Below are 21,643 nucleotides of genomic sequence, written 5' to 3'. Positions count from 1 at the left end.
TATGAAAACTTTCAGAGAGAATAGTAAAATGAACCTAGCAAACCAGCACCTGGCTTTAACCACTATTAGTATTAGACCAGTTTTGTTTTTCTTCCTTCTCTCTTCCCACAGCCCAGACCACATGAATACATTTCACACATCCCACCCTGCTCAGTTAGAATTAGTTGAAAGCAAATCTTAGCTATCATTTCATCTACTCTCCAGTGTTCAGATTTTTCTAATTTTCTTAAAAAAATTGTTTTTCACACCATTTCTTTGAATTAGGATCTAAACTATCTGTATATTTTATATGCTACTTCTTATGTCTCTTTTAATATATAACAGGCTCTCTTCCCCTGTATTTCTTTGACAATTATTTGTGGTAGAGATTGGGTCATTTGTCTAGGTGAATTTCCCATATTCTGGATTTGGCTGATTTCATCCTCATAGTATCATGCAGCCTGTTTAGTTCATGTATATTTCCCATGAACTGCTATTTAAGGGTAGATGATTGACTAGAATAGTTTGTCCTTTTTTTTTTTTCAGGAATTGGGGTAAAATACTTATGTGGTGTTTTATAAACATTTTATTGGGGTTTATCAGGTGGTGCTAGTGTAAAGAATCTGTCTGCCAATGCAAGAGTCATAAGAGATGCGAGTTTGATCCCTGAATTGGGAAGATCCCCTGGAGAAGGGAATGGCACCCCCACTCCAATATTCTTGCCTGGGAAATTCTATCGTCAGAGGAGCCTGGCAGGCTACAGGTCATGGGGCTGCAAAGGGTCAGACACGACTGAGCACAGCACATAAACATTCTATTGCGTTCATATCAGGAGGTGAAAACAGTGTCCTAATGTGTATGATTAAGGATTATAAATGTGTTACTCTGTAGTCTTTTCACTTCTAATATTCCTGTTTTTACAAGTGGGGAAACTAAGGCCAACCTAGATGGGTATTAAAAAGCAGAGACATTACTTTGCCAACAAAGGTTCATCTAGTCAAAGCTATGGTTTTTCCAGTAGTCATGTATGGATGTGAAAATTGGACTATAAAGAAAGCTTAGTGCCGGAGAATTGATGCTTCTGAACTGTGGTGTTGGAGAAGACTCTTGAGAGTCCCTTGGACTGAAAGGAGACCCAATCAGTCCATCCTAAAGGAGATCAGTCCTGAATAGTCATTGGAAGGACTGATGCTGAAGCTGAAGCTCCAATACTTTGGCCACCTGATGCAAAGAGATGACTCATTTCAAAAGACCCTGATGCTGGGAAAGATTGAAAAAGGGAGGAGAAGGGGACGACGGAGGATGAGGTGGTTGGATGGCATCATCAACTCAATGGACATGAGTTTGAGTAAGCTCCAGGAGTTGGAGATGGACAGGGAAGCCTGGCGTGCTGCAGTCCATGGGGTCACAAAGAGTCGGACACGACTGAGTGACTGAACTGAACTGAAACTAAAGCCTAGAGAGTTAAATATTTGCCAAAGGCCAAACAACTAACTTAATAGAAGTAGACCTTTATTCCACCTGATACTCCCTTTCAAATATTCGCCTCAGGTGTGCAGACCTTCATCTGAAGATTTTCATGCATCAGAAAAAAATCAGAAGTGGTCAGGATGGCATTTCTGCCTGTTCCAAGTAGAGTTTTTGTGACTAAGAAGGTAAGTCACAGTACATGTCTAACTGTGTAAAGTGTACACAGTGGTAAACTTTCAACTCTCTTGAGTGGTTCTGTTTTTTTCACTGCCAGTGTGATAGCTAAGACTTGAGAGTGAAAGCAATAGTCAGAGGGGCCCTAGACAGGAACCTAAGCCTGAAAACCTGGTAAACCCAGGATAGGAAGAATGCAAGAAAATCTTTATAGCCTACAATGTGTGCATGTGTGTTTGTGTGTGCCTACACAGTCACTCAGTCACATCCAACTCTTTGCAACCCCATGGACTGTAGCCTGCCAGGCTCCTCTGTCCATGGGATTCTCCAGGCAAAAATACTGGAACAGGTTGCCATTTCCTACCAGGGGATCTTCCCAACCCAGAGATCAAACTCCTGTCTCTTACCTTTCCTGCCTTGGCAGGTAGAGTCTTTACCATTGCACCACCTGGGAACCCCATAGCCTAAAACAGTCATTGGTTATTTAGTCCTAAATAATTTGTGTGTGAGTGTGTGTGTTCACTTTATTTCTTTTTGTACGGATATGCTTTGTTTTCCATTTTTGTTTTTACTTGTCTAATAAATACCTTCAAGTTCATACCAATTTGAAGAAAATGAGTTATGTAACAAAATAAAGGAAGTGAAAACTAGAGGGAAGTTACATTCCTCTAAAGCTTTCATAACTGAACAGATGCTGTGAAGTTAGTGATGCAAAAAATCTTCTACAAGCCTGGTTACACTTCACTGAAATATCTTGAGTTGCTTTATCTTTATGATGAGTCAAAGTGGACGATAGTGGCAAGATCACTGCTTTCTTTTTCAGTAACTCTCGGTGAACTGACAGGAATTTGCAAAAACAAAGATGGTAGGTACACGACAAATTTTTCATGTAAAGCCATTACTTTGATCATTTTCTAATATAGTAGAAATGAGCTGATAGGGAGGAAGGAAGATTTATGACTAAAAGTTTCATGAAATGATGCCTTTACTTTGTAGGGGAGAAATGATATGATTAAATAAACTTCACTAATATTTAAATGCAGCATAGAAAAATAATCCCAAATAAACACAATACAGATAAAAATCAGGAATATTTTATTTAATGTGATTAGTACGCTGTCTGTTCGTAAGTTCATTCCAATCTGAGATGCACAAGAACAATTCCACATATCTGGTTAATTCTGTCTCCTTTGTTTTGATTGAATTAAATATTGAAAGTGAATCGTATTACAGTAATTCTGCTTTTCAATGAACATTCATTTTTAAAATTGATTTATGTTTTGGTTGTGGTGGGTCTTTGTTGCTGCTTACGGACTTTCTCCAGTTGCAGTGAGCAGGGGTTTCTCTCGTGGGGCACCGGCTCTAGGGCACACGGACCGCAGTGGCTGCAGCACAAGGCCTCAGTAGTTAGGGCTCCAGGGCTCCGGAGCATGGGCTCAGTAGTTAGGCTCCAGGGCTCCGGAGCACGGGCTCAGTAGTTTAGGCTCCAGGGCTCCGGAGCACGGGCTCAGTAGTTACTGTGCACAGGGTTTACTTGCTCCAAGGCATCTGAATCTTCCCAGACTAGGGATTGAACCTGCATCCCCTGCATTGGCAGGTGGATTCTTCACCACTGTACCACCAGGGAAGTCTGTGGACAGTCTTATTTCATCAAAAAGAATCATAAATTTAATGTCTCCTAATCTTTTGCATCTGTGAAAAGCAAGCTGTAATATTTCATATTCTTTAATTACCAAGTATATGCAACTCAATTTCTGATTCAGAGTTTTTGAAGGCAAATGAATCCAACCAGATAGTTTTCTTGAATGCATCAATTTTTTTTTTCTGGGATACAATGGTTAAAAGTTTGAACCATGCCAGAAACAGTAAAAAAAAAAAAAAGAGGCAACATATATCAAAAAATGTTGTTAAACACACTGGACATCAGGCAATGAAGAACAGGCAATAAAGGATGTGAACCCTGAGTGAGAGGAAATGAACAAGGTGAGTTCTATGGTTGCTCCCTCTTACCACCTTGAGAGAATGTCCAGGCTCAGCATGGCTGTGGGGAACACAGGAAGAGCTTGCTGGGACCCTAGGTTGCATGAGAAAGAGCTGAGCGTCTGGTGAAACCACAGTGGCTAGAATTTGCAGCACAGCCTAACAGGAGAGAGCAGCACAGAAAGAGAACTCTAGAAATCTGGAAAGATGCTTGCTTGCTTGAGTTTTCAGGTGAGTACTGATCAGTGCACAATGGTGAGGAACTTGCCTGAGGCCAAGAAAAGGACCTCCTGAAGGTATTACAAGCAATAGACCCCAGCTCAAAGAGAGCTGGGGATAATGGCTGTGCCCACAAGACATATGGAAAAACCTCACTCACAGAGCAATGCATGCAGTACATAGAAGGGTCTTGCCCAGTTACGGGGAATAATTAGCCCTAGGCTGAGCACTGTTCTGCCTTGTATTTAAAACAAGACCTAAAAATACCAAATGGTTTCCAAGTTAACATGCCAGAGCAAAAGTCTTATAGGAACACAAAACTATCTAGTATCTAGAAAGGTAAATCTTTCATTGCTTGGCATCCACTCAAAAATTACCAAAGATGCAAATAAGTGGAAAAATAGGACCCACAGTAAGGAGACAAATCGACTGAAACTGATACAGATGTTAAAATTTGCACACATTATACTGAAACCTCTCAAGTGGTGCAGAGGTAAAGAATCCGCCTGCCAACGTAGGAGACTCAGAGACATGTTCCATCCCTGGGTCGGGAAGACCCCCTGGAGAAGGAAATGGCAACACACTCCAGGATTCGTGCCTGGAAAATCCCATGGACAGGACAGAGGAGCCTGGCAGGCTACTGTCCATGGGGTCACAAAGAGTCAGACATGACTGAGCAACTGAGCACACACTTTGCCTCTATTTTGGGGGGGCTTCCCTGATGGCTCAGATGGTAAACAATCTGCCTGCAATGCAGGAGACCTTGCTTCGATCCCTGGGTTGGCAAGATCCCCTGGAGAAGGAAATGGCAACCCACTCCAGCATTCTTGCCTGGAGAAGCCTGGTAGGCTACAGTCCATGGGGTCACAAAGGAAATGGCAACCCACTCCAGTATTCTTGCCTGGAGAATCCCCATGGACAGAGAGCCTGGTGGGCTTCAATCCATGGGGTCACAAAGAGTCAGACACGACAAATGACTAAGCACAGCATACTGTAACTATTCCCTATGTTTAAAAAGTTAAGTAGAGACATGTGAGATAGACCAAACTTCTAGAAATGAAAACTACAGAGTGTGGGATATAAAACACTGGGTGGATTAACGGCAGATTTGACACTGTAGAAGAAAAGATTTATGAGTCTGAAGATGTTACAATAAGAACTATCCAAAATGAAACACAGAAACAGAAGACCAACAAGTGAGCTGTGAACCACTGCCTAATATGCCTATAATAGGAGACTAAGAGATATGGAAGAAACCTGAAGGATTTATTTAAAGAAATAGCTAAAAAGTTTTTTTTTAATGACAGAAATTATAAATCCACAGACCTAAGGCGATTGATGAATCCCGAGTACGTGAAGCAGGAAAACAACTACCCCAAGCACATCATTATCAAATTGCTTAAAACCAGTGATTAAGATAAAATCTTAATAAAAAAAAAAAAACAAGGAAAAAAGGCACTGTTTCCAACATGAGAGTGACATCATATTTCTTTTAGAAAATAATTCAGTTGAGAAGTCAGTAGACAAACTTATTTAATGAACTAGAGAGAACCCTGTCAATCTAAAATTCTATGCCCAGAGAAAACACTCCAAAAACAAGCAAAATAGCTTTCTCCGGCAAAAGCTGAAAGAATTCATCCCTCACAGATCCGTAATGTAAGAAATGTCAAAGCAAGTCCAGTCTTTCAGGCAAAAGAAAACACACTAGACTAGCAAACTGATCTGTAGCCGTGTTAGTTTACTGCCTACAATCTAATAATAGCTTTTACATTTTAAAAATGTTATTTAAAAAAATATCTCCAGAGATCATCAAATTCTTCTGGGGGCAAAACTGCCTCCAGTTGAGAACCACTGGCTCTTTACCCCTGTTATAATGCAGAGATTGTTGGATTGGATAAAAGAGCAAGACCTAATTATATGCTGCTTATACGACTCATGTAGGTTAAAAACAAAAGGAGGCAAAAAGAGATGTGATAGTGCATGCATGCATGCTAAGTCACTTCAGTCATGTCTGACACTTTGCAACCCTTTTTGGGACTGTAACCTGCCAGGTTGCTCTGTCCATTGGATTTTCCAGGCAAGAATGCTGGACTCGGTTGCAATGCCCTTCTGCAGAAGATATGAGGGTAAAACTAATTAAAAGAAATTTAAAATATCCATTGTTACTAGACAAAGTAGATTTCAGAACAAAGAAAAAATATTTCCAGGAGTAAAGAATGTAAAAGCTGTGACAGATTTTCTTTTTGGGGGGCTACAAAATCACTGCAGATGGTAACTGCAGCTATGAAATTACAAGATGCTGCTCCTTGGAAGAAAAGCTATGACAAACCTAGTTCAGTTCAGTTCAGTCCCTCAGTCATGTCCAACTCTTCGCAACCCCATGAACTGCAGCACTCCAGGCCTCGCTGTCCATCACCAACTCCCAGAGTCCACCTAAACCCATGTCCATTGAGTTGGTGATGCCATCCAGCCATTTCATCCTCTGTCGACCCCTTCTGATCCTGCCCTGAACCTTTCCTAGCATCAGGGTCTCTTCAAATGAGTCAACTCTTCACATCAGGTGGCCAAAGTATTGGAGTTTCAGCTTCAACATCAGTCCTTCCAATGAACACCCAGGACTGATCTCCTTCAGAATGGACTGGTTGGATCTCCTTGCAGTCCAAGGGACTCTCAAGAGTCATCTCCAACATCACAGTTCAAAAGCATCAATTCTTCGGTGCTCAGCCTTATGGTCCAACTCTCACATCCATACATGACTACTGAAAAAACCATAGCCTTGGCTAGTCAGACCTTTGTTGACAAAGTGATGTCTCTGCTTTTTAATATGCTGTCTAGGTTGGTCATAACTTTCCTTCCAAGAAGTAAGCGTCTTTTAATTTCATGGCTGCAGTCACCATCTGCAGTGATTTTGGAGCCCCCAAAAATAAAGTCAGCAACTGTTTCTACTGTTTCCCCATTTATTTGCCATGAAGTGATGGGATCAGATGCAATGATCTTAGTTTTCTGAATGTTGAACTTTAAGCCCACTTTTTCACTCTCCTCTTTCACTTTCATCAAGAGGCTGTTTAGTTCCTCTTCACTTTCTACCATAACGGTGGTGTCATCTGAGTATCTGAGGTTATTGATATTTCTCCCAGCAATCTTCATTCCAGCTTGTGCTTCTTCCAGCCCAGCGTTTCTCATGATGTACTCTAAATATAAGTTAAATAAGCAGGGTGACAGTACACAGCCTTGATGTACTCCTTTTCCTATTTGGAACCAGTCTGTTGTTCCATGTCCAGTTCTAACTGTTGCTTCCCGAACTGCATACAGGTTTCTCAAGAGGCAGGTCAGGTGGTCTGGTATTCCCATCTCCTTCAGAATTTTCCACAGTTTATTGTGATCCACACAGTCAAAGGCTTTGGCAGAGTCAATAAAGCAGAAATAGATGTTTTTCTGGAACTCTCTTGCTTTTTCCATGATCCAGCAGATATTGGCAATTTGATCTCTGGTTCCTCTGCCTTTTCTAAAACCAGCTTGAACATCAGGAAGTTCACGGTTCATGTATTGCTGAAGCCTGGCTTGGAGAATTTTGAGCATTACTTTACTATCGTGTGAGATGAGTGCAATTGTGCGGTTGTTTGAGCATTCTTTGGTGTTGCCTTTCTTTGGGACTGGGATGAAAACTGACCTTTTCCAGTCCTGTGGCCACTGCTGAGTTTTCCAAATTTGCTGGCATATTGAGTGCAGCACTTTTACAGCATCATCTTTCAGGATTTGAAAGAGCTCGACTGGAATTCCATCACCTCCACTAGTTTTGTTCATAGTGATGCTTTCTAAGGCCCACTTGACTTCACATTCCAGGATGTCTGGCTCTAGGTCAGTGATCACACCATCATGATTATTTGGGTCGTGAAGATCTTTTTATGTACAGTTCTTCTGTGTATTCTTGCCATCTCTTCTTAATATCTTCTGCTTCTGTTAGGTCCATACCATTTCTGTCCTTTATCGAGCTCATCTTTGCATGAAATATTCCTTTGGTATCTCTGATTTTCTTGAAGAGATCCCTAGTCTTTCCCATTCTGTTGTTTTCCTCTATTTCTTTGCATTGATCGCTGAAGAAGGCTTTCTTATCTCTTCTTGCTATTCTTTGGAACTCTGCATTCAGATGCTTAAATCTTTCCTTTTCTCCTTTGCTTTTCGCTTCTCTTCTTTTCACAGCTATACTACACTGCAATAAAAAGGAATCACCTATTGAAGCAAACCATGACATAGGTGGGTTTAAAAAATAATTATGCCGAGTGAAAGAAGTCAGACAAATGATTCCATTTATATAACATTCTAGGAAATGCAAACTAAAGACATAGAGACAAAAAGAACTTTAATTGCTGGGATGTGGGGACAAGGGTGGAGGGGCAGGGGAAAGAGCAGGAAGGAGGCTTTCCCAAGATACCATGAGACTTGGGGATGGGGAAGATTTTCATTATCTTTTTTCAGGTAACAGTTTCTTGTGTTTATACTTCTGCCAAGACCTCAAACTGTACATTTTAAATATGTGTGGTTCACTGTATGTCAGTGATGCCTCCATAAATCTGTTACAAAAGTTTGTGCCAGAAACGTTAGATGTACAATATCTTTCCTTCATGGACTTGCCTGGTGGTCCAGTGGCTAAGACTCCACACTCCCAATTCCGAGGTGAGGTTTCAGTCTCTAGACCGGGAAGTAGATTCCCACATGCCAACTAAAGACTCCACATGCTGCAACTAAGACCCAGCACAGTCAAATACATGAATATTTTTTTTAATATCTTTTTTTCAGTTTCAGAAGCTGACAAGCTGGGCAGATGGGCTGGAGAAGGATATTGGGTCTCATCTTCCCAGCCTTTCGACCCTTCCCCTAAAGTCGCACAATAAAACAGTTTGATCCCCACAGCAGATGTATCTTTCTTTCAAAATATCTTATTGTTTTCCATATGTTGTGAAAATTGGGGAGTACTAATATCTTGTGTGGAGGTGATGGAATTCCAGTTGAGCTATTTCAAATCCTGAAAGATGATGCTATGAAAGTGCTGCACTCAATATGCCAGCAAATTTCGAAAACTCAGCAGTGGCCACAGGACTGGAAAAGGTCATTTTTCATCCCAATCCCAAAGAAAGGCAATGCCAAAGAATGCTCAAACTACCGCACAATTGCACTCATCTCACACGCTAGTAATGTAATGCTCAAAATTCTCCAAGCCAGGCTTCAGCAATACGTGAACCATGAACTTCCTGATATTCAAGCTGGTTTTAGAAAAGGCAGAGGAAGCAGAGATCAAATTGCCAACATCCGCTGGATCATGGAAAAAGCAAGAGAGTTCCAGAAAAACATCCATTTCTGCTTTCTTGACTATGCCAAAGCCTTTGACTGTGTGGATCACAATAAACTGTGGAAAATTCTGAAAGAGATGGGAATACCAGACTACCTGATTTGCCTCTTGAGAAATCTGTATGCAGGTCAGGAAACAAAAGTTAGAACTGGATATGGAACAACAGACTGGTTCCAAATAGGAAAAGGAGTCCGTCAAGGCTGTATATTGTCACCTTGCTTATTTAACTATATGCAAAGTATGTCATGAGAAATTCTGGACTGGAAGAAACACAAGCTGGAATCAAGATTTCTGGGAGAAATATCAATAACCTCAGATATGCAGATGACACCACCCTTATGGCAGAAAGTGAAGAGGAACTCAAAAGCCTCTTGATGAAAGTGAAAGTGGAGAGTGAAAAAGTGGGCTTAAAGCTCAACATTCAGAAAACGAAGATCATGGCATCCGGTCCCATCACTTCATGGGAAATAGATGGGGAAACAGTGGAAACAGTGTCAGACTTTATTTTGGGGGGGCTCCAAAATCACTGCAGATGGTAACTGCAGCCATGAATAAAAGACGCTTACTCCTTGGAAGGAAAGTTATGACCAACCTAGATAGCATATTCAAAAGCAGAGACATTACTTTGCCAACAAAGGTTCGTCTAGTCAAGGCTATGGTTTTTCCTGTGGTCATGTATGGATGTGAGAGTTGGACTGTGAAGAAGGCTGAGTGCTGAAGAATTGATGCTTTTGAACTCTTGAGCATCCCTTGATGCTCTTGGAGAAGACTCTTGAGAGTCCCTTGGACTGCAAGGAGATCCAACCTGTCCATTCTGAAGGAGATCAGCCCTGGGATTTCTTTGGAGGGAAAGCTGAAACTCCAGTACTTTGGCCACCTAATGGGAAGAGCTGACTCATTGGAAAAGACTCTGATGCTGGGAGGGATTGGGGGCAGGAGGAGAAGGGGACAACAGAGGATGAGATGGCTGGATGGCATCACTGACTCGATGGACTTGAGTCTGAGTGAACTCCGGGAGTTTGTGATGGACAGGGAGGCCTGGCGTGCTGCGATTCATGGGGTCGCAAAGAGTCGGACATGACTGAGCGACTGAACTGAACTGAATACCTTGTGTGATTACTGTCATGACAGTAATGCCTTTTGGAACCTTTAAATACATTTGTATGTTGAAATAAAACCCTGTAGTTGTAAAGAAAGTTCATCGAGAATGCTGAAAATATCATTTATCTATGTCATTTTATGACTTAGATATTGTCTTCAGAAATGTTTGCAAAATAACAATTATTTTTCAACTAGAAAAAATAGTCGACCAAATAGTACTAAATATTTAATTTAAATAACTATATCCCTGTGTTTTTTAACACCTCAATGAAATTACCAGAATCATATTCAGATAACAGAATTTTGTTATATTGTATGTTAGTTGATAATTATTGAAGCTGATAATTATTGGTGCCTGACAGTGTTCATTATACCACTGTCTCTATTCTTATTTTCATTTGAAATTTTCCATCAAAAATATTTTTTAACTTATATTACCAGCAATACATTATCTGAAATAAATATATCTAATTTAATTTTGTGTGATGTTATAGTTAAACAACATAACATATCTTGTTTGAACTGATCTTGCTGTATATATCCAACAAACTAAAAATGTTATGCAGTTTATTTTCATCAAATTGGGTTTTGAAATCTCTGTGGACTTGTGATAAGTATTGCTTCTAAGTGTTTCACAATAGTAAAACATAAATGAGCTACTGTGTTAGCACTCTGCATTTTTTATTAGATTTTTAATTTATACACACCATCTCCAAACATGCTGTAAGAAAACATGTGAATTATTTTCTGCCTCTCAGTGTTTATGACTCTCAGCTTTAATGACAACAGTAAGGTTTAATCACTAACAATGCTTAGACTGGGATCTTGATGTATCTGTCCCCTTTCCTTATCAATAAATTCAGCAGGTTTTGTCCAAGGAGATTTTTAATTTTGAAGATGTTACACTTCTATTTTAAAAATATCTTTGACAATTTGATAAACCTACATATTAAATTATCTTCATTATGGGAGTTCCCTGCTGGTTCAGTGGTTAGGACTTCATAGTTTCATTGCCAAGGGCCCAGGTTCAATTCCTGGTTAAGGAAGTAAGACCCCACAAGCCACACGGAGTAGGCAAAAAGAGAAAAAAACTTTATTATAATCTTTTGTATTACACTTTTTTCTGCTTTAGAAGGTGTCATGAATGAGGTCAAAATATGTTGTTTAAAATAACTATTTTTCCTTATTGTTTTTACACCCCAGATCCAGTGGGTGAACAGTTTTCACTTAATCATTCTTTATTCTTATTGCTTAAAAAATATGATGTAAGTTCAATTTGTATTCATTTGATTAAAATATTACAAGTTGCTGCTGCTGCTAAGTCGTTTCAGTCGTGTCCGACTCTGTGCGACCCCATAGACGGCAGGCCACCAGGCTCCCCTGTCCCTGGGATTCTCCAGGCAAGAACATTGGAGTGGGTTGCCATTTCTTTCAATGCATGAAACTGAAAAAGTGAAAGTAAAGTCGCTCAGTCATGTCCGACTCTGTGCGACCCCATGGAGTGCAGCCTACCAGGCTCCTCTGTCCATGGGATTTACTTGTGGCAATAGGTATATTCCTTGCTCAGACTTTGAGTATGTTTCTCTGGCATTTTCTATGAAAAAGACTCGCTGGTTTCAGTCCACAATTAGCTTGTGACCTGTTGTTTTTAAAAGCACTATATTATGACTTTTGACTTGTATTTAGAGGCAATATGAGACTTTGCTTAGTCTCATATGAATGTAATGATGAGTCTTTCCACATCTACATGTCAAATGTGCTTAGTCGCTTAGTCGTGTCTGACTCTTTGTAACCCCATGGACTGTAGCCCACCAGGCTCCTCTGTCCAGGTGGATTCTCCAAGCAAGAATACTGGAGTGGGTTGCCATTTCCTTCTCCAGGAGATCTTCCCAACCCAGGGATCAAACCCAGGTCTCCCACACTGCAGGTGGATTCTTTATCATCTGAGCCACCAGGGAAGCCCAAGAATACTGGAGTGGGTAGACTATCCCTTCTCCAGGGGATCTTCCCAACCCAGGAGTCGAACCAGGGTTTCCTGCATTCCAGGTGGATTCTTTACCAGCTGAGCTACCATGGAAAGCTCTACATGTCAAATAGGAGGGTCAAATACATACTTAGTGTGTGATTCATGAAGACCGTAAGTTGTTTAATATCTGTTAAACCTTTCACTTTAACAAATATTGAATGCCTGTATAATATGCCAAGTGTTATGCTAGGCACTTTTGCATTGTTTTCTCATAGATTGTCATAAAAGTTATCGAGCTTGTCCATGACCATGTAGTTGTTTAGTGAAAGAGACAAAGAACTACGAAATGTAGTCAAGTGCCCTTTGCATGACACCATGATTCTAACCAGTAAGGCTGAGATGAGATTTTCATGATTAATACTTGCAATTTGTAACAGTACTAATATTGTTGAAATGTTCACATTAAAATGTTCAGCTTTGATAAGCTGAAAACACTACCAATGTTTAAAACCCTAATCTAGTTAGCAATTGGGTGAATTTTCTCCATTAATACCACGTTGCCTAACAGGCTGCAGTGTCATCAGAGCAACAACAAATCCCATATATTTAAAATCTGAAAGGTCAAATCAACCAAAGTGATTTGCAATACAGAAACAACATAATTAAATGGTCTTTTTTTTTTTTTAAAGAAAAGATTGTGTCAACAGGAACTTGATGCAATTCTGACTGAAATTGGCCATAAGGAAAACGGATCACTTCCTCTTTCTTCAGACCATAGGGTGTGGCGTGTGGTTGTGAACAATTAATTCACTTGTGACCCAGATTTCTTCAGAAGATTCCTCTGGAGAACATAGCTGCATGTATACTGATGACTACAGTCTTCAAGATATATTGTTATATTGACTAAGACAAAGCCATGTAGAAAAGAACCTTTGTCCTTTTCTCCTAGAGAGCCCAGACCCCTTTCTCCTTCTTGAGGGCTCCAGACCCCTTTCTCCTCCTTCTCAGCCACCCTGGACTCCTTATCAACCTGTGAGGGGAAGCACACTGATTGAAACCTCCCACCCTGGCCAGGCACCATAGCAAGAATTTGCATGAGTTATTTTATGACAGGAGATCCTGATAAGGAATCAGATCAGATCAGTCGCTCAGTCATGTCCCACTGTTTGCGACCCCATGAATCGCAGCACGCCAGGCCTCCCTGTCCATCACAAACTCCCGGAGTTCACTCAGACTCAAGTCCATCGAGTCAGTGATGCCATCCAGCCATCTCATCCTCTGTTGTCCCCTTCTCCTCCTGCCCCCAATCCCTCCCAGCATCAGAGTCTTTTCCAATGAGTCAACTTTTAGCATGAGGTGGCCGAAGTACTGGAGTTTCAGCTTTACCATCATTCCCTCCAAAGAAATCCTAGGGTTGATCTCCTTCAGAATGGACAGGTTGGATCTCCTTGCAGTCCAAGGGACTCTCAAGAGTCCTCTCAACACCACAGTTCAAAAGCATCAATTCTTTGGTGCTCAGCCTTCTTCACAGTCCAACTCTCACATCCATACATGACCACAGGAAAAACCATAGCCTTGACTAGACGAACCTTTGCTGGCAAAGTAATGTCTCTGCTTTTGAATATGCTATCTAGATTGGTCACAACCTTCCTTCCAAGGAGTAAGCGTCTTTTAATTTCATGGCTGCAGTCACCATCTGCAGTGATTTTGGAGCCCCCCCAAAATAAAGTCTGACACTGTTTCCACTGTTTCCCCATCTATTTCCCATGAAGTGATGGGACCGGATGCCATGATCTTCGTTTTCTGAATGTTGAGCTTTAAGCCCACGTTTTCACTCTCCACTTTCACCTTCATCAAGAGGCTTTTGAGTTCCTCTTCACTTTCTGCCATAAGGGTGGTGTCATCTGCATATCTGAGGTTATTGATATTTCTCCTGGCAATCTTGATTCCAGCTTGTGTTTCTTCCAGTCCAGTGTTTCTCCTGATGTACTCTGCATATAAGTTAAATAAACAGGGTGACAATATACAGCCTTGATATACTCCTTTTCCTATTTGGAACCAGTCTGTTGTTCCCTGTCCAGTTCTAACAATTGCTTCCTGACTTGCACACAAATTTCTCAAGAGGCAAATCAGGTGGTCTGGTATTCCAATCTCTTTCAGAATTTTCCACAGTTTATTGTGATCCACACAGTCAAAGGCTTTGGCATAGTCAATACAGCAGAAATGGATGTTTTCCTGGAACTCTCTTGCTTTTTCCATGATCCAGCAGATGTTGGCAATTTGATCTCTGGTTCCTCTGCCTTTTCTAAGTCCAGCTTGAACATCAGGACGTTCACGGTTCACGTATTGCTGAAGCCTGGCTTGGAGAATTTTGAGCATTACTTTACTAGTGTGTGAGATGAGTGCAATTGTGCGGTAGTTTGAGCATTCTTTGGCATTGCCTTTCTTAGGGATTGGAATGAAAACTGACCTTTTCCAGTCCTGTGGCCACTACTGAGTTTTCCAAATTTGGTGGCATATTGAGTGCAGCACTTTCACAGCATCATCTTTCAGGATTTGGAATAGCTCAACTGGAATTCTATCACCTCCACTAGCTTTGTTCGTAGTGATGTTTTCTAAGGCCGACTGGACTTCACATTCCAGGATGTCTGGCTCTAGGTCAGTGATCACACCATTGTGATTATCTGGGTCGTGAAGATCTTTTTTGTACACTTCTTTTGTGTATTCTTGCCATCTCTTCTTAATATCTTCACTTCTGTTAGGTCCATACCATTTCTGTCCTTTATCGAGCCCATCTTTGCATGAAATATTCCTTTGGTATCTCTGATCTTCTTGAAGAGATCTCTAGTCTTCCCCATTCTGTTGTTTTCCTCTATTTCTTTGCATTGATCGCTGAAGAAGGCTTTCTTATCTCTTCTTGCTATTCTTTGGAACTCTGAATTCAGATGTTTATATCTTTCCTTTTCTCCTTTGCTTTTTGCTTCTCTTCTTTTCACAGCTATTTGTAAGGCCTCCCCAGACAGCCATTTTGCTTTTTTGCATTTCTTTTCCATGGGGATGGTCTTGATCCCTGTCTCCTGTACAATGTCACAAACCTCATTCCATAGTTCATCAGGCACTCTATCTATCAGATCTAGGCCCTTAAATCTATTTCTCACTTCCACTGTATAATCATAAGGGATTTGATTTAGGTCATACTTGAATGGTCTAGTGCATGGAACTAATAAGCCACCACCAACCTGAAGAGTTCAGGTAAGGTCGAAAGGAGACACCACATATCCGTCCACTTCCCAGAATCCCTCTCGCTAGCATCCATCTTGGCTGAGCGATGCGTGTGCCACCAGGAAAGACTCTCAATTACAGTGATTGGCCAAAGACTGCCCAGAAACTAATCTCATCACCATAAAACCCGAGACGGTGAGCCACACGGCAGAGCTGTTCTCCTGGGTTCTCTTACCCTACTGCTCTCCACCTAGGTGCCCTATCCCAATAAAATCTCTTGCTTTGTCAGCAGATGTGTCTCCTCGGACAATTCACTTCCGAGTGTTAGACAAGAGCCCAGTTTTGGGCCCTGGAATGCGTCCCCCTTCCTGCAACAAACCTACCTAGAAATTGACTCTCTCAATGTCGAACCTAGATAGTATATTAAAAAGCAGAGACATTACTTTGCCAACAATGGTCCATCTAGTCAAGGCTATGGTTTTTCCAGTGGTCATGTATGGATGTGAGAGTTGGACTATAAAGAAAGCTGAGTGCCTAAGAATTGATGCTTTTGAACTGTGGTGTTGGAGAAGACTCTTGAGAGTCCCTTGGACTGCAAGGAGATCCAACCTGTCCATTCTAAAGGAAATCAGTCCTGGGTGTTCATTGGAAGGACTGATGTTGAAGCTGAAACTCCAGTACTTTGGCCACCTCATGCGAAGAGTTGACTCATTGGAAAAGACTCTGATGCTGGGAGGGATTGGGGACAGGAGGAGAAGGGGACGACAGAGGATGAGATGGTTGGGTGGCATCACCAACTCAATGGACATGAGTTTGAGTAAACTCTGAGAGTTGGTGATGGACAGGGAGGCCTGGCATGCTGCAGTCCATGGGTCGCAAAGAGTCAGATGCGACTGAGCAACTGAACTGAACTGAATGTCCTCTTTGTACAATTGCTATAAAACTTCTCACTATGTTCCCCAACTTGGGACCCATGGTTTTGAGGGCATTAGCTTGCTTTGCCCTCCTTTGCCAGGCAAAACGATACAGCCACTCTTTTCTGCTTCACCCAGGACTCTGTCTCTGAGATTAGATTTGGCACTTGTATACAGAGCAGCTGAGCTCTCAGCATCAACACTAAAGCCACTGTTGGAGTGAAGTGGGGATTCTGAATATGACAGTGTGGCTGAACCTCACATTTTCCCTGACTCAGACCCCTAAGAGCAAATCTGGTGTCCAGGGAGCTGCAGGGCTGTAACTGGATACAGTTGAAAGCTATTTCACTAAAGACACAGTGCTGAAATAACCCTCCTTTGGGACCACTTTAACAATATGTCACAAAGAAGAAAGCCATTCTTTACAACTTGGCACCTAAGCTCATGATGATATGAGAATACAGGGCCAGGGAAGAAGGAAGAGACACAATGGCTCTCTTGTTATCTGAGGTAGTGGCATACTATAAAGAGACTGAATTTGTTACAGAGCCTGTGAGAAGTCACGAATGGATGTGAGAGTTGGACCATAAAGAAAGCTGAGCGCCGAAGAATTGATGCTTTTGAACTGTGGTGTAGGAGATTCTTGAGAGTCCCTTGGACTGCAAGGAGATCCAACCAGTCCATCCTAAAGGAAATCAGTCCTGAATATTCATTGGAAGGACTGATGTTGAAGCTGAAACTCCAATACTTTGGCCACCTGATGCAAAGAACTAACTCATTGAAAAAGACCCTGTTCCTGGGAAATGGTGAAGGCAGGAGGAGAAGGGGACAATAGAGATGACATGGTTGGATGGCATCACCAACTCGATGGCCATGAGTTTGAGAAAGCTCTGGGAGTTGGTGATGAACAGAGAAGCCTGGCATGCTGCAGTCCATGGGGTTGCAAAGAGTAGGACACAACTGAGTGACTGAACTTAACTGTGAGAAACACACCTAGGGGCTCAAAAGCACTTCTTAGTGATGTCGACAGGTTCTCCCGAAGCCACAGACTCTGCACTTGCTGGCTGTTGTTCAGTCACTAAGTCGTTCGGTCACTGACTCTTTGTGACCCCGTGGACTGTAGCACTCCTGGCTTCCCTGTCTTTGACTATCTACCTCACTTAGTTTTCTCAAACTCATGTCCATGAGTCAGTGAAGCCAATAACCATCTCATCCTCTGCTGCCCACTTTTCCTCTTGCCTTCAATCTTTTCCAGCAACAGGGTCTTTCCAGTGAGTTGGTTCCTTAGCATCAGGTGGCCAAACTATTGGGGCTTCAGCTTCAGCATTAGTCCTTCCAATCATTATTCAGGGTTGATTTCCTTTAGGGTTGACTACTTTGATCTTCTTTCTGTCAAAGGGACGCTCAAGAGCCTTCTCCAGCACCACAATTGGAAAGCATCAATTCTTTTGCACTCAGCCTTCTTGATGGTCCAACTCTCACATGCTGGTGGGGCAATGAATCATTCGGATTCACATATTAACAGTATTATGGCTTCATCTGTATCTATGGTTCTGCTGGGACCTGGGGATTTATGGGTTAAATAAAGATCAACAAAACAGTGTCCTTACCTTCAAAAAGGGCCCACTTTAGTGGGGAAAAAGACATGGACGTATGGACGAAAGTAAAATGTAACACACTCAATATTGTCACTCAGGAACTATACCAGGTACCTCACTGAATGACATGTATTTGCATCCTATTCAGTAAAAACTGGGGTGGCATTCAAAGTTTTTAATCACGGGAGAGTTATTTATCAGATTTACCTTAGAAACCTTTTGACTGGTTGGTTTGGCAGGATTGAATGAGAGGAAGCTAAAACCAAGGAGACTGGTCATTCAAGCAGAAGGTAGTAGAGCCTAAACTAGGTCTATGTCAGTGTGAGTTGAGAAGGGGATGGATTGGGGGTGTTTAAGAAGGCTGTGTATTTTATTAGATATTCAAGTGATGCAGAGTTAAATCTTTAAAAATAACTCAAAAATCTCTAGAGGCCATATCATGTAAGTTAAAATAACAGGTTTAGGAGATTTCCTTGAAATATGCATGATTAGGACTCTGTGTTTTCACTGTAGAGGGCCCAGTAGGGGAACTTAGATCCTGCAAGCCTTGAGGTGTGGCCAAAAAATAAAAATAAATAAAAAATAAAATAACAGGTGTGGGGGCTAGATTGCCTATGTTAAAATCTTGATTCTGTGTTAGTGGAATAACCTTGGGCAAATTTTGCGTCTCTTCCATCTCAGTTTTTTTTATCTGTAACGTTGTTGTTTTTGTTTAGTCACTAAGTCTAGTGACCTCATGGATTGCAGCGTGCCAGGCTTCCCTGTCCTTCACTATCTCTCTGAGTTTGCTCAAACTCCTATCCATTGAGTCAGTGATGCTATCCAACCATCTCATCCTCTGTTGCCTCCTTCTCTTCCTGCTCTCAATCTTTCCCAGCATCAGTGTCTTTTCCAATGAGTCATTTCTTTGCATCAGTAACATAGGGATGATAATAGTACCTACACTCCAGTCGTTCTGAGAAAAGATAACATTTTATACTGAAAGTCCTTAGAATAGGGTCTTGTACTCAAGTTTGTTTGCTGTCGTTGTTCTAGATGGGGTCACTAGATGAACAGTGACAGAAGCCAGGGTGATAAGAATACAGAGACTTGGCACATGCACAGGACCCAGAAAATGGTGAGTCTGAAACAATGCACCTCAGTTTGGGACTTGAATCCAGCCCAAACCCTGACTGGGCTTTGAATTTGGCCAAAGTAGGAGGTCTTTTAAATGAGGTCACACACCTGGTCTCAGGACTCAATGAAGTTCATGTTTTTGATGTCTCATCTCAGAAAAAATTCAGAGCGAGACAAAGTGATAGGTAATAAGTAGATTTATTCAGAGAGTTGGACTGTGAAGAAAGCTGAGCGCCGAAGAATTGATGCTTTTGAACTGTGGTGTTGGAGAAGACTCTTGAGAGTCCCTTGGACTGCAAGGAGATCCAACCAGTCCATCCTAAAGGAGACCAGTTCTGGGTGTTCATTGGAAGGACTGATGCTGAGGCTGAAACTCCAATACTTTGGCCACCTCATGCGAAGAGTTGACTCACTGGAAAAGACCCTGATGCTGGGAGGGATTGGGGGCAGGAGGAGAAGGGGACGACAGAGGATGAGATGGCTGGATGGCATCACTGACTCGAGGCACATGAGTTTGGGTGAACTCCGGGAGTTGGTGATGGACAGGGAGGCCTGGCGTGCTGCGATTCATGGAATCACAAAGAGTCAGATACAACTGAGCGACTGAACTGAATTGAACTGATTCAGAAAGAAACACATTCTGCAGACAGAATGTGAGCCATCCCATAAGGTGAGTGTGGGTAACTCCCAGGTATGGAGTTATCTGTTTTTATAGGAGTGGGTAATTTCATAGGATAATGAATGAGACGTACTTCAGCTATTCTGGGGAGTATTAGATTCTCAGTCATGTCCAACTCTTTGTGACCCCAGTGGACTGTAGCTGGCCAAGTTCCTCTGTCCATGGAATTCTCCAAGCAAGAATACTGGAGAGGGTACCCTTTTTCTTCTTCAGGGGATTTTTCCATCCTGGGGATTAAACCTGGGTCTCCAGCATTGCAGGCAAATTCTTTACCATCTGAGCCCTTTATGAGGAAGGGGTGGATATTTCTGGAATTGGGCCACCACCCACTTTTGATCTTTGATGGTCGGCCTTGGAAGTGTCATGGAACTGGTGAATGTATCACTTAGCTTGTTGAGGTCTTACAATGAGCATCTACTGAGGCTCAAGGTCTAGTGGAAGTGGAATTGTCTGCCATCTTGGGCCTATTTGATTCTAACCAGTTTGTGTTGTGTCCTCGGGCTATGTCATTCTTTTAAATTTTATGCCCTACCCCCTTCCCCTGTCTTTCAAGTTTACTTTCGGCTGGGTTGAATCTGGAGTTTCTGACGCACTGTGTTTGTTGGATAACAACAGAAATGAACAAAGTCTTCTTTTTTAAACTCTTTGGTTATATGTCAGGCACTCTTATAAAGTCCTTACTTGTATAATCCCATTTAATCCTCACATTTAATTTAATTTTCTGGTTTCAAATCAGGAAAGGAGTACATCAAGGCTGTATATTGTCACTCTGCTTATTTAATTTCTATGCAGAGTACATCATAAGAGATGCTGGGCTGGAGGAAGCACAAGCTGGAATCAAGATTGCTGGGAGAAATATCAATAACCTCAGATATGCAGATGACACCACCCTTATGGCAGAAAGTGGAGAACTAAAGAGCCTCTGGATGAAAGTGAAAGAGGAGAGTGAAAATGTTGGCTTAAAACTCAACATTCAGAAAACTAAGATCATGGCATCTGGTCCCATCACTTCATGGGAAATAGATGGGAAAACAGTGGAAACAGCGACAGACTTAATTTTGGGGGCTCCAAAATCACTGCAGATGGTGATTGCAGCCATGAAATTAAAAGATGCTTGCTCCTTGGAAGAAAAGTTGTGACCAACCTAGATAGCATATTAAAAAGCAGAGACATTCCTTTGCCAACAAAGGTCCATCTAGTCAAAGCTATGGTTTTTCCAGTGGTCATGTATGGATGTGAGAGTTGGGCTATAAAGAAAGCTGAATGCTGAAGAATTGATGCTTTTGAACTGTGGTGTTGGAGAAGACTCTTGAGGATCCCTTGGAGTGCCAGGAGATCCAACCAGTCCATCCTAAAGGAGATCAATCCTGAGAGTTCATTGGAAGGGCTGATGTTGAAGCTGAAACTCCAATACTTTGGCCACCTGAAGCGAAGAGATGACTCATTTCAAAAGACCCTGATGCTGGAAAAGATTGAAGGCAGGAGGAGAAGGGGACAACAGAAGATGAGATGGTTGGATGGCATCACTGACTCAATGGACATGAGTTTAGGTGGAGTCAGGGAGTTGGTGATGGACAGGGAGGCCTGGCGTGCTACAGTCCATGGGGGTCACAAAGTGCTGGACATGACTGAGCAACTGAACTGAACTGAACAGAATTCTCAGACATTGCTGTCAGATAAGTTGTATTATTTCCATTTCACAGTTAATTTAGCAGAAGAGTAAACAGGCTCATAGCTTAACAAGATTAACAGACTTCATTCCCAGAAGGCAAATAAAGTTCTGTTTTTCTCTGCTGGTAGTAAGTGAGAAAGTAGACCAGCTGGAATTGGAATCCAGACAGTCTGATTCCCATCTGGGTCTGCTGAACCATTATAATG

At 41.8% G+C, this 21,643-nt stretch overlaps 1 long non-coding RNA gene across 1 annotated transcript; it reads left to right on the top strand.

The window, feature by feature from the left end:
- Positions 1-1,533: 1,533 nt before the first annotated feature.
- On the top strand, positions 1,534-8,857 carry LOC113894744. The gene is made up of 3 exons (XR_003511653.1): positions 1,534-1,634; positions 2,447-2,488; positions 8,620-8,857. It is a non-coding gene; the product is annotated as an uncharacterized LOC113894744 (long non-coding RNA).
- Positions 8,858-21,643: the final 12,786 nt, after the last annotated feature.

Source organism: Bos indicus x Bos taurus, chromosome 6 (assembly GCF_003369695.1).
Source record: "Bos indicus x Bos taurus breed Angus x Brahman F1 hybrid chromosome 6, Bos_hybrid_MaternalHap_v2.0, whole genome shotgun sequence".
Classification (NCBI taxonomy): domain Eukaryota; kingdom Metazoa; phylum Chordata; class Mammalia; order Artiodactyla; family Bovidae; genus Bos; species Bos indicus x Bos taurus.
This window is presented reverse-complemented; position numbering and strand designations above follow the sequence as displayed.